At 35.2% G+C, this 12,693-nt stretch overlaps 1 long non-coding RNA gene across 1 annotated transcript; it reads left to right on the forward strand.

Annotated features, from left to right (window-relative positions):
* Positions 1 to 4,838: 4,838 nt before the first annotated feature.
* On the forward strand, positions 4,839 to 6,060 carry LOC110916489. Its single transcript, XR_002579800.1, has 2 exons — positions 4,839 to 5,169; positions 5,777 to 6,060. It is a non-coding gene; the product is annotated as an uncharacterized LOC110916489 (long non-coding RNA).
* Positions 6,061 to 12,693: the final 6,633 nt, after the last annotated feature.

Raw genomic sequence — 12,693 nt, forward strand, 5'->3', positions numbered from 1 at the left:
AGAGAAACAATTCAAATATATATCTGACTTTTTCTGTATGAGAGAGAGAATTAGATTTGACATATATAGTAAATTACCAAAATATCCTTTTGGTTTTAAAATAATAGTGTATATGTGGCACGGTCTGATTGGTGGAGAGTGGTTCTCATAGTTCTTACAACTGGGGGTGGTTTTTATTTTAGCGGCTCCTTATATATATATATATATATATATATATATATATATATATATATATATATATGTATATAGTAGGAGTTGGGTAGAAAGTGTATTTTTCCTATAAAGTCTAGGAAGCAATGAGAATTGGACATGTGGCATTGAGTTATTTTAACTAGAAGGACAATTATGTAATGTCACATTTTAATTTTATTTTTGGAATTTATATTTCATTAACTAACATTGCATGATCTCGAAGTTAACTGATTATGTCCATGATTTTCGGAATTTTGGTTGTGTTTCGAATCCAAATCTCATTCAAATCATATGTATATACAATTCTTTCTATCGTTTTATTCTTCACCAGCAGTATTCGTATTCAATACAGTTGTGTTTTAGCATCCAGATTCATACAGTTGTGTTTTAATAGCAAGCAGATTCATACAGTTGTGTTTTAGCATTCAGATTCATACAGTTGTGTTTTAGCATTCATGTTGGTAATGCTGGAGGATTTCTTGACGTTATGTTTTATTATTCAGATTCATACAGTTGTGTTTTAACAGCAAGCAGATTCATACAATTTTAGCATTCAGATTCATACAATTGTGTTTTAGCATTCAGATTCATACAGTTGTGTTTTAACAGCAAGCAGATTCATACATTTGTGTTTTAACAACAAGCAGATTCATACAGTTGTGTTTTAGCATTCAGATTCATACAGTTGTGTTTTAACAGCAAGCAGATTCATACGATGTGTTTTACCATCCATGCTGGTAATGCTGGAAGATTTCTTGACGCTGTGTTTTAACAACAAGCAGATTAGCAAGCAGATTAATACGATGTGTTTTCTTGGTGCGTTTCTTCATAAAGGATAGAAGGAAGAGAGAGAGAGAGAGAGAGAAATCGCAAGAAATGTGGGGTGGTTATGGAATGACAATTATTTCCATATTTAAAACAAACTAAATGACATATCTACCCCTGATTAATTAAATAATCCTATTTTTAAGAAACACATATTACCAAAATGCCACCAAGATGATCTCAACCATTAAACACACCCATTGGATGGCCCAAATCGCTTCCTAGACTTTCTAGGAAAAACACACTTTCCGTAGGATCCCCACTATATATATATATATATATATATATATATATATATATATATATATATATATATATATATATATATATATATATATATATATATATATATGATTAGGTTCAAAAGTGAACACTAATGTAGCTCGCGAACTGAGTGAATTAATCCTGGCCATACACGTATGTAGATCAATGGCCAGGATTTGATGTTGAAATACACTAGTGTATTTTACGATTTGATGATGAGATCCTGGCCATACACGTGTTTAGATCAATGGCCAGGATTTGTTTACTCAGTTCGCAAATACACTAATGTTCACTTTAGAACCCCACCCTATATATATAGGGTCAGGATTTAGAGAAAACGGTTGAAAGTGTGAGAACGCTTATGGGTCGTCCGATCAAAACAATCCATGGACTAGATTGCGCCGTGGTGTTTTCGTAAATAACATCAATTTTATTATGTGAGACGCGCTTCATTAAGGGTAAAAGGGTCTTTTACCGCTCAAATTTAAAACGCCATCAAATGATAACACGCCATTCAAAAAAAATAAAACACCATTAAAAACAAAACGCCAAAAATTAGTGATAAAATGCGTTGGATATTACAGGAAGAGGAAACAACACAATAATTGAATTTCAGTTATTAACATTTATTAGAAGAAATTTCCTCCTAAATTACGCGACAAAAACATCATTATATAAATGACGTAAAACATCCCTTCCATAATCACTTCAATCTATCCATTTCTGCAAAAAAAAAAAACATTTTTAACCAAAAACGCCAGCTTAACCAAAACCCCAAAAATGGCAACAATCGTTTGTTGGAGATACACTCTGGCAATCAGGCGAGTCGTCCTACGTTTTGACAACAGGAGGGTGTAAGTTAGGACGATCAAGGCTATTTTGAAGATGGAAGAAGAGGTACAGAGGGGTATCCTATCCCTTGGCTTCGCTCTGGACAACGAATGCCATGAAACACATATGCTTATGAAAGCATTAACAAGGAAATTTAGGCCAATTAAAGCAGATGTAAAGCCGGACCCTGTCATGACATCATGGCGTTTTGATGATGAAACAGACATGGTGACTGTTATATACGACAGCGGAGAGCAGGAAGTCTACTGGCTTGAAAACATCATGACAAAGCAGGGGCTTGTTTTCTTGGAAGAATTGCATAACGCCACTTGTTTGAACACAGAAATGGACTCAAAATTGGAGTTAATGCAAAACATGTTCAAGTGGAGGCTTCAGAATCTTCAGGAACAAGAAGCCAATGAAGGTGAAGCTGATGACATGGATGAAGATCCAGATGAAGACTCCGAGGAAGAAGATGACGCAAGTGATGGATACTTTTCGGATAAAGTACCAACTGACGAAGGGTTTTAATTTTTTTCTTTTTTTTCTTCTGGGTAATCTTCTTTTTTTTAAGATAATTAAATGATATATTTCTCTCTTTATTTGCAAAACGCCAAAAATACTAAAAAGGTTATTGCTTACAAAACGCCAGAAATAACAAAAAATATTTTTCCTGCTTAATATTTTATTTTCTTCGTCATTGTATTTTGTCATCTTAGTCTGCATAATGTCATTTAAAAAAAACGCCAAACTTGGAAGATGGGACGTCTATCACCTATAAAACTGATAAAGCCGATTAAAACACTAAATACAAAAACAGTAACTGAAAAGCCGGTTACTTTATTACTATCAATTATTACAATAAAAAAATCCCACCTAAACAACGCGCCAAAAAACTCCTATAAGGAGGGGTCTATACACAATGAATTGATCACACCCAGAAAAACAAACACAATATCCTCTAGAAACCACTCACTTTAAAACGCCAAAAAATGTTAGTTAAAATAACCATAGATGCCAAAGCTTTCACTGAATGAATTCTTCTTCTGGGGGGGTTATCTCAATAATCTTTTGCTGAATGAGATGGACAAATATTCAAGAAAAAGAGACTGATGACAGTGATATGTCATCATGTGAGCTTTGTTCTTTATGGATATATTGATGGCATGAAGGGATCGATACCAGTGTAAAATGCTATTTTGGACTCCATTATTATAAATAGCATCAAGCAAGAGTTGATCTACAATGACATGCCACCAAACAATAATATCACACCAAAACACAGGATGCCACTAAACAGCTTCGTCTGAAAAAGACGGGGTTTATGTAGGAAAGTTGGCATTTAGCTAAGGTATTCAAAAGGTTCAAAACGCCAAAACAAATTCAAGAAGAAGGGGCCGATGACAGTGAAGATTAGGAAGAGAAATTAGATTACCATTTTTAATTTTTTTTCTTTTTCATTTTATATTGTTTTGTTATCAAGTTATCTGTTGTTTTCTATCTAATTCTCCACAAATAGAATACAGTATTATATAAAACGACAAAAACTACAAACACCAAAACGCTAGTAGTATGAAAACTGTGAGAACGGGTGCTAGCAAAGCACCTTATCAAATGTATTAAACGCCAAAAAATTCACTAAACGCCATAAAAACATTTGGTCTTATTGTAATCTTATGAAAATATTAATGACTCGTAGTGAATTATTATACAACGCAACAAAACGCCAAAAAAATTGACCAGAAAACGCTATAACGCCAAAAAATTATCTATGTGACACAAAAACAATTAATTCAACGCCAAAAAGTTTAATAAATACAATTAACGCCAAAATAATCTCAGATGCCAGAAAATGTTATGGCGCGTTGAGAAAATAAAAGAAGATTGAAAAGACAAAAAAAAAACCCCTCACCTCCTGATCATATCCCGCGCCACGTGTTTGGCCAGAATGCGTTCTCACCGTTCTCACACTTTTGAGCGTTTTCTCCTAATCCCGTTTCTATATATATATATATATATACATATATATATATATATAGGGGAGAGTTTAAATGAGAACGTTAAATATCGCGAGAACCGTGAGAAGGAATGAAAAAACCACGAGAACTTGGTAAAAAACAATTCAAATTCAAAATTTCTTTTTACACTTATCATTATTGTTCGAATACAATGTTAGAAATTAAATTTAAACATTTAGTTTTACATGAATTCGTAAATAAAGAAAATTTACACATGTGTAAGTTTGTCATTTACACATGTGTAAATTTGTTATATTTACACATGCGTAAAAAATCTAGTAAAAGTGATTTTGAGAGGAGAAATGAATTAAATGATGTTGTAAATTCTTTTTTGATGTTGTATTTTAACTACAATGAGGTTTGTATTAAAAAAATTCCGTTTTGATTGGTTTTTTCATTCGTTCTCACGGTTCTCACAATATTTAGCGTTCTCAAGACAACCCTCCCCTGTATATATATATATATATATATATATATATATATATATATATATATATATATATATATATATATATATATATATATATATATATATATATATATATATATATATAGGCTAATTATAAGGAGAAAACCCACTCCAGTTGACTAAACCCAAGTAGCCACGTGTTTTTTTGTAAGAGATTGGCTTGAGGGCATATTGGGAAATTTGCACTAGACAAGACAATAAATGCACCACTTGACATTTGATAGAAACATTGACACACTTCTCTCTCTCTTTCGACACACACTTCTATCTCTCTTTCTCTCTCTCTGGATAACCATTTCTAGATCTAAGATCTTCATAATCAACCACCAATATTCTTCTTCTTATCAAAATCATTCATAAACAACCACCAAAACTATAGATCTACAAGTGTAACAACCTGGTGATGGTCGATGATCGATGTTGAAGATGATGTGATGGCGGTTCCAGATCCGGTTGAAGATGATCGATTTTGAAGATGATGTGATGGCGGTTCGATGTTGAAGATGACCCAAAAGATGATCGATGTTTAAACATGATGTTCCAGATCTAGAAGATCCTCCAGGTCCATAAGTATGTTTGTTTTTGGTTTTTTTTTCAGATTTGCAATTTTTTTGCGTTTTGTAGTTCTTCATTTTTTTGTATTTTGTAGATCTGCAACTTTTTCCTGGATATGTTGTTTTTTTTTTGTTTTTCTTGATCTGAAAAGACGATCCAGTTCAAAAGATCATCATCCAGATGCTCCAACTTTTTTCTGGATATGTTTTTTTTTTGTTCAAGAAGATGAATGTTTTTAATTTCTTGATTTATCAATTTTTTGTGTAAATTTTGTTCAAGAAAAAATGCATGTTATATTTTTCCGTGTCACATAAATAATGTACGTTTACATAAAATAAAGTGAATTGTTACACTTTTTCAGATTATTGTAAAAATAAAGTGTGTTGTTACATGCAACTTTTTTCTGGATATTTTTTTTGTTCAAGAAGATGAATGTTTTTAATTTCTTGATTGATCAATTTTTTGTGTTAAATTTGTTCAAGAACAAATGCAAGTTACATTTTTCCGTGTCACATAAATAATGTACGTTTACATAAAATAAAGTGCATTGTTACACTTTTTTAGATTATTTGTAAAAATAAGTGTGTTGTTATATTTTTTTATGTTACAAAATGATAATCAGTTTCAGAGTTAACTAGGATCATACCAGGTCTTTTGAGGAACATCAACAACCTGCAAGTTGAACTGTTTACCCGTGAGCAAGAAATTCGGAAGAAGAAGAAGAGGGTTATATGGTTACTGATATTAGGGTTAGTGATTGGCAGCTTACTTGTTAGCATTGTTTGTTGTGATTAAGAAATAGGTGGTACTTAGTTGGATTATCCTTGTTAGTATGTTAATGACATTTTCGGTAGTATGTACTTGTTGATGTTTGGTTGAATATGAGAATTTTCTATGTTATGGATTTTTTGGTTTTGTTTTTAGCATGTTACATTTTTTTCCCTGAGATTTATGTAGACTTTTGCTGTGTTGAATCTGAGAATTTTATATGTTATGGATTTTTTGGTTTTGTTTTTACCATGTTACATTTTATTTTTGCCTCAGATTTTTGTACATTTTTGCTGTGTCCGTGTTACATTTTTTTTTTCACTGAGATTTTTGTACATTTTTGCTCTAAGTGTGTTTGATCATGTGCTTTTGTTGATGGTTGCTTGAATATCTTTTTTTTTATGACAATGTTGTATATTAATTAAGAAAATTAGTATATAGAAAAATAATTCACCATTTTGACGAGCATTTTCGGAAATTTTCTTTATACCAACAAATTAATAACAATAAATACTGTTATTAATGACAATAAATGTGGTGATTGTAGTTAGCAAGATTGAGTTAATAAAAAATAATCACAACATAAAAATAATTTTGAGAAATGAAGATCTCCAGCGTTCATCAATTTTGTCTGGTGATTTTGGGGGTATATTGAGAGGGGTTGATGAAGATTATGAGAGGGAGAGAAAGAGTTATTTTGTGGTTTTTGAAATTTTAAAGACTGATGTAGTGATGTAAGGTCTCTTACACATGCAGAGTTTTGTCTTTTTGTAAATCTTTCCCATATTGCCCTCTAGTACATCAAATATATTAAAAAATAGAGATAAAAGGATTCAAAATCAATTAATGGCCCAAAATGAATCTTAGCCATCCATCATGGTTAATCAATAGTTATTAATGGGTTTTCAGGGTTTAGTCAACTGTAGTGGGTTTTCGATTTATCCTTCCCCTATATATATAGGGGAAGTTTCATTTGAGAAGAAAATTTAATTGAGAAAAAAAAAAAAGAACAAAGGGTAATTTTGTAAAACAATAAATAGTTTTTTCACTTATCTCATTTATTATCTTTTTTTACTAACTAATTAGTCATAAAGACTATTATCCTCCACACTAACTTTTTTTGCCTACACATATTAAAATTTCTCCTACATATTTCTAAATTCATCCTACACGTTGAAATTTATCATACACAACTCGTAATTTATCCTACACAACTCGTAATTTATCCTACACTTTATATTATTTTATTTTATTTTTTTGAAAAAAATATATATTTTGAAGATAAGTTACAAAAATATTAATGTAGTTAGCTATTAAAAAGGAAGACTATAAATTAATAACCTATGTAGATTTACCAATGTACCCTTATAGGAACATTAAATACTTATATTAAATGAAGTAAAATAAAGTATTCTTATTGGTTGAAATTTCTTCTTTTTTCTTCTTTAAAAAATTCTTCTCATTTGAACTCTCCACTATATATATATATATATATATATATATATATATATATATATAGGTACGGGATCAGGAGAAAACGCCCTAAAGTGTGAGAACGGATCCTGATGTAACACGTGTCACGCGAGATAGTGAAGGTCACAGGGGCTTTTTTGTCCTTTTATATTCTTTTTTTAAACGCGTCTGATGTATGCAAAATGTAACATATAAATTACATCAAACGAGGCATAAAACTAACCCTTTTTAGTACTAACGTTGGAAAAAGTGTGTTTTTGTCTTCCTTTTGAATTTACAGGGCCAAATGAGCTTAAACGAGCAAAAGAAACAAATATACAGCCAAAACCAACATAAATACAAAGAAAAGGAATAAACGTGACATGCCCGACCCCTCGGCAGCATCCCCAAAGGCAAAAAACAAGAAACAGAAGACTGACCACGGGTCGTGCCCACTGGACACGGGGGCGTGGTCAGCCACCTGCAGAAAAGATAAAGCTGTGGAAGCTTCTACACCCACCACGGGGGTGTGCCCAGCTTAGCACGGGGCGTGGTCAACGCTAAGATACGCAGAATCTTGCAAAATCTTGTTAATACAGATACGCTTCTGCCCACGGGGCCGTTCCCGCTGAGCACTGGCCGTGTGGAGCCCTATGCTGACAAAAGCATTTAATGAAGAAAGAGAAAAGGATGGCCACGGGGGCGTGTCCGCTGGACACGGGGGCGTGGTCGGGCTTCTGTTCAGGTTATAAATAGGGGTGCTTGGTTCACTTCAAAGGCATCCCTTGGCAAACGACTACTCTCCCACTTTGCCACCACTCCACCACCACTACAACACCCACATCCACCACCATCATCCATCATCCACCTTAGAGTGTGTGTAGTAGTCTCGGGATCCAAGATTGATAGTAAGAGTTCTTAACAATCAAAGGCCATGTTTGGTTAAGCCTCTTACATCATTTGGTGAAGACAAGTCTTTTATGTATTACTTTTGATTTTTAATCTTTCGACACTTTTTATTTGGTTTTGTATTAATGACTTTAACAACTAGTTTCTTATGTTGAAGGTGAATTTTCTTTATCATTTGTCCGTGGTGTCTTGGCATTACTTTACTGTCTATATAAAGTAAAAGATTTACACCATTCATATCTCTACGGTCTATATAGAGATATGTTGGCTACCTGGTCGGGGGGTAAGGGAATGGTTTAGTAAGGTTCTTGCCTTGTTCAGTGTATAGATCCTGCAAGGACCTGGGTCAAGCTTACTAGGACCTCCTTCAATACCCATTGGTATTGGATGGCGGGGGTGCGAATGGCTTGATCCCCTCATATGTAAACTACCATTAATACATTAAACCGGCTACTTGGGATTGTATCCCTGCTGACTCAAACCACTTAGCCGAGTGTAACGTCACCTCTCAAAGAAGGGCCTACCACTTTTTGTATTAATAACTTAATTAATTATCTTTCAATATTCTGACCCTTTGGGATTGTATCCTTACTGACTCAAACCACTGGGTTGAGTGTAACGTCACCTTCAAAAGAGGGGCCTACTACTATAACTAAGATAATATCTTAAAAAGTCCGAAAGTGCAAAAATCATTTTAGGATACTTAAAAGGCGAGTCGGATCTAAGTGATTCATCTTGTCTATCTGTTTTTATTTTATTTTTATTTCAGCATTTTTAGTTTTTATCTTCATGGTTTAAAATATTTTCTAAAAAATTTTAGATAGATTAGACGTTGAGGATAAACCGGTACTAAAAGCTCTTGTGTCCTTGGACGACCTCGGTATCTTACCAACGCTATACTACGCTCACGATGGGTGCACTTGCCCAAGTGTGTGTTTAGTGTTAGTAGAATATCGTGTTTTATAAATTTAAAACTTGACTAATGTGTAAAATGGGCTTAAAATATCAATAAAAACATATCACACTGAATGCACACTGATGTGTGTAAAATGCAACATATAAATTACATCAAATGAGACATAAAACTAACCCTTTTTTAGTACTAATGTTGGAAAAAAGTGTGCTTTTGTCTTCCTTTTGTATTTTCAGGGTTAAAAGAGCTTAAATGAACAAAAGAAGCAAAAACACAGCCAAATCTAACATAAATACAAGAAAAGGAATAAACGTGGCATGCCCAACCCCTCGACAGCATCTTCCCAAGCAAAAACAAGACTTCAGAAGGCTGAACACGACACGGGGGCGTGCCCAAGTGTATGCAGAAAGGACAAAAGAGTAGAAGCTTCTATACCCAGACATGGGGGCGTGCCCAGCTCAACACGGTCGTGGTCAACGCCAAGATTCGCAAAATCCAAACAAATCTTGATAGTACAGATACGCTTCTACACACGGGGCCGTGCCCAGCGGGCACGGGGGCGTGGTAAACTAATGAAGACAAACTGCAATTAATGAAGAAAGAGAAAGTGGGTGGACACGAGGTCGTGCCCAATGGATACGGGGCTGTGTCCGGGATTCTGTGCAGGCTATAAATAGAGGTGCTTGGTTCACTTCAAAGGCATCCATTGGCAAACCACCTCTCTCACACTTCACCCACACTCCACCACCATCACAACACCCTCATCCACCACCATCATCCATCATCCATCATAGAGTGTGTGTAGTAGTCTCGGGATCGAAGATTGATAGTAAGAGTTCTTGACAATCAAAGGCCATGTTTGCCTAAGTCTCTTACATCACTTGGTGAAGACAAGCATTTAGTGTAATACTTTTGGTTTTTTTTTTATCTTTTCGCACTTTTTATTTGGTTTTGTATTAATGACTTTAATAACTAGTTTCTTATGTTAAAAGTGAAACTTCATTATCATTTGCCTGTGGTGTCTTGGCGTTATTTTACTGTCTGTATAAAATAAAAGATTTACACCATTCATATCTCTACGGTCTATATAGAGATATGTTGGCTACCTGTTTGGGGGTTAAGGGAATGGTTTGGTAAGGTTCTTGCCTTGTTCAGTGTATAGATCCTGCAAGGACCTGTGTCAAGCTTGCTAGGACCTCCTTCAATACCCACTGGTATTGGATGGCGGGGGTGCGAATGGCTTGATCCCCTCATATGTAAACTACTATTAATACATTAACCCGGCCACTTGGGATTGTATCCCTGCTGACTCAAACCACTTAGCCGAGTGTAACGTCACCTTCAAAAGAGGGGCCTACCACATTACGCATTAATGACTTAATTAATTATCATTCAATAATCCAACCCTTTAGGATTGTATCCTTGCTGACTCAAACTACTGGGTTGAGGGTAACGTCACCTTCAAAAGAGGGGCCTACTACTATAACTAAGATAATCTCTTAAAAAGTGCAAAAGTGCGGAAAACATCAAAGGTTGCACTAAAGGCGAGTCGGATCCAAGTGATTCATCTTATCTATCTGTTTTATTTTATTTTCAGCATTTTTTTAGTTTTTATTTTCATGTTTAAACCTTTTTCTAAACTTTTGATTTGATTAGACGTTGAGGATAAACCGGTATTAAAAGCTCTTGTGTCCTTGGACGACCTCGGTATTTTACCAACGCTATACTACGCTCACGATGGGTGCACTTGCCCATATGTGTGTTTAGTGTTAGTTGAATATCGTGTTTTATAAATTTAAAACTTGACTAAATTGTTAAAAAGGGCTAAAAATATAGTTAAAAATATATCACACTCGACATGCATCACACACCAAGTTTTTGGCGCCGTTGCCAGGGACACAAGGATTTTAAGAAAGTTAGGAATCAACGGCCTAATTATTTTTACTTATTTTTCTATTTTTTTTAGAATTTTCTTAATTTTTCAGCAACTACAGACTTCAGCACGGGGCTGTGGCCACTGAACACGCCCCCGTGCCCAATCTTTGTTACTGGCAATCCTGTTTTAAGTCAGACAATAGCTGAACACGGGGCCGTGCCCACTGAACACGCCCCCGTGTCCACACCCCAGTTACTGAAAACAGAACCGTAAGATTCCGACGGTTGGTAATTTCTGACACAAACATGAGTGATATTGATTATTTTTACTTTCGCTCCTCTTACGGTGTGTGGTGTCAAATATGTCGTGGATCTCATAAAGATTTAGAATGTTACTTTCTAAATTACACTCCCCACTATTTAGACCCATCGTTTCCCTGTAACCTTAAGATGGGCGAAAGTAAAAACGATCCCTATCTCTCCCCCGAATGCCCTCAACGATTTCTTTTAGATGACATAATTTTCGAAGAACTATGTCAGCTCGAAGAAATAATTCTACAAATATTAAAAGAGCTTGAGATGAAACAAGTTATTCATCACAAGACGACAATCAAGGAGAATTATTGGGGACGCATTCGGAATCTAACAACATCGTTGATACCGAAAGCACCTCTAACTCTTGTGAGGACATGAGCGATAGTCGTCCTTGTGTCGATTGTGCCGTGAAGGACTCTCCATTGGTCTCCGCTAATGAGTTCATAGACCTGAGCGATTCGACATACACCTTCATTAACGAGAGCCCGGATAAGGGGAATAAAGGTCGGTTTCGCGCACCGGTATTTAGCTTAGGGTTTACCCTTTCCGATAACCTCTTGCGTTCTTGTTTAAATCAAGAGCAATCAATGTACCTTAGGCACTTCGGTGTTGTTCCCTCCAGTAAGGAACCGCCCGATCCGGACAAATTACTTAAAATAAGACGAAACTTCATAAAACTCTCTAGCCACGGGGCCGTGTCCAGGTCAACATGCCCCGTGCCCGCCTAAAAATTGACCACGGAGTCGTGTCCAGGCCAACACGCCCCGTGTCCAGAATACGGACAAAATGTGTCAGAGTCATGTCTAACCACGTGATCGTGTCCAGCCGACACGGGGCCATGGTCAGCGTGCTGTCGTTTTCTATAAAGTCAGCATGATTACTGCACATTTGGACCCATTTCAAAGACCAAGATATGGTGGGATCTTCACATATACCCTACAAGGTATATTCCAAAGAAGGTTCTCAACAACCATCTTGTCTTTACCACTTTTGTCTCTTACCTTCTTCTTCAAAAACTCCTCAAACCTCCACTAAAGCTTGAAACTTCCATGATTTCAAGCTTTATTGTGGTATTTGCTAGGTTTTTAACCAAGGAATCTTATTAAAAATAAGTTTTATAACACTGTTTTAAGTTATTTTTGCTCAGAAATGTCTCAAAAGTCAGAAAAGTAATTTAAAGCACTAAGATTTCTTGTTTCAAAAATCTGCAGAGTGGTGGCCACGGGGCCGTGCCCAGCGGACACGGGGCCATGGCCGGAGTTACTGTTTCATTGTTTTGAACTTTTCAACTTGTTTTCTTAAAATGT

Source organism: Helianthus annuus, chromosome 16 (assembly GCF_002127325.2).
Source record: "Helianthus annuus cultivar XRQ/B chromosome 16, HanXRQr2.0-SUNRISE, whole genome shotgun sequence".
NCBI lineage: Eukaryota > Viridiplantae > Streptophyta > Magnoliopsida > Asterales > Asteraceae > Helianthus > Helianthus annuus.